At 34.6% G+C, this 1,418-nt stretch overlaps 1 protein-coding gene across 1 annotated transcript in view; it reads right to left on the reverse strand.

The window, feature by feature from the left end:
• stx17 (syntaxin 17) overlaps nt 1-1,285 on the reverse strand; it is a gene marked incomplete in the record, with an annotated part of 22,429 nt that extends 21,144 nt beyond the window's left edge. The window contains 2 exon segments of the mRNA XM_014004749.1: nt 866-928; nt 1,112-1,285.
• Nucleotides 1,286-1,418: the final 133 nt, after the last annotated feature.

The raw sequence follows: 1,418 nt of genomic DNA on the forward strand, positions 1-1,418 counted from the left end.
GCTTTACACTAACAGACATTCACCCATTCACACTCACATTCACACACTGATGATGGAGGTGACCTCCCCAAAAACTGCAGAAATGACTGTTGTATTAAAAGAATGAATGGATGTTAAATTTAGGATGCACTAGTCCAGCTGTTTCAGTTTATATACATATATCAAGGCTGCACAAAGCTTTTCCCCAAAATGAAAATCTATCTGAGGGCTGCGGCCAAATGTAAGAATATAATTCATGAAATACAAATACTTCCTCTATTTTTGAATACAGTATCAGAGTTTTACATATTTATACTTCTCATTCAACCACAGTTAAATTCACTCTATCTAGGAGGCTCAGTTTATATGGATAGATTTTATTTTTTACAATAACAAGCTGCAATGAAAACAAGCAAAAATGAAATAAAAGTAACGACTTTCTACTTCTTGACTTTTTTTTTAAAAATGTAAGGAGTAGAAGTAAAAAGTGGGCTGAAAAATAATTACTCAAGTAAAGTACAGATACCTATTTGTACTTAGTTACTTTACAACTCTGATTTAAATCAGGTGACATCTGGTGCCTGAAAAATAGGATATTATGAAAGTTTTTGAGAAATGTCCTCCTCAGCCTTCAGTGATAAAATCAACAATAGATCCATTTTATTCCCTTCAGAGCTGAATGTGCTCAGAAACCTGACAGATTGTCTCATGATTCACATAATGTTATCAAGACGGGAGAAGGTTCTGGCGATCAGAAACTGATACCTTCTTGTTGGTTTTCACAACTTTAAAATGGTAATCAGGATTATCAGGGTCTCGTTTTCAAACTGTAACGAAAACGTGTAGCTAGAAGCGAAATGTTTTAGAGAACTCCACATTTATTTACCTCTTCTTGTTACAGGTTTCAGTTTGGAGGCGAAAGAAAGAAGTCAGGTCACATCTCATTTAGCTGTCGACAGAACAGAAAGTGAAATTACTCAGCAAGTCAGCTGAAAATAGGATATTAGCATTATCATTTTAGCAAAACAGTTCCGGGTTAACTTTTAAATAGATATATACTTGACTAAAGAATACTAAATCAGTGAAACCAAACTTACATGTAAAAAGTTACAGTCTAAAACACGACACTTACCAGCGATTTGACCGCTCAAAAATACGATTTATAAATGTTAAAATCTACTGTAGGCCTCCATACTGCTGATGAGAATAATGTCAGCTATATCTGGCTAAAGTGGTTTTCTCTCTATTTCTTTTCGGACAAAAAGTTGTTTGTAAACAACTTTTTACCCAGTGCGTCTGCGAAAAGCTTCCGACTTCAAACACACCGAGCATAATTATTGTTCCGCTTTCTTCTTCTTCTTCTTCTTCTTCTTCTTCTTCTTCTTCTTCTTCTTCTTCTTCTTCTTCTTCTTCTTCTTCTTCTTCTTCTTCTTCTTCTT

Source organism: Austrofundulus limnaeus, unplaced genomic scaffold, assembly GCF_001266775.1.
Source record: "Austrofundulus limnaeus strain Quisiro unplaced genomic scaffold, Austrofundulus_limnaeus-1.0 Scaffold26, whole genome shotgun sequence".
In the NCBI taxonomy this organism is placed as follows: Eukaryota; Metazoa; Chordata; class Actinopteri; order Cyprinodontiformes; family Rivulidae; genus Austrofundulus; species Austrofundulus limnaeus.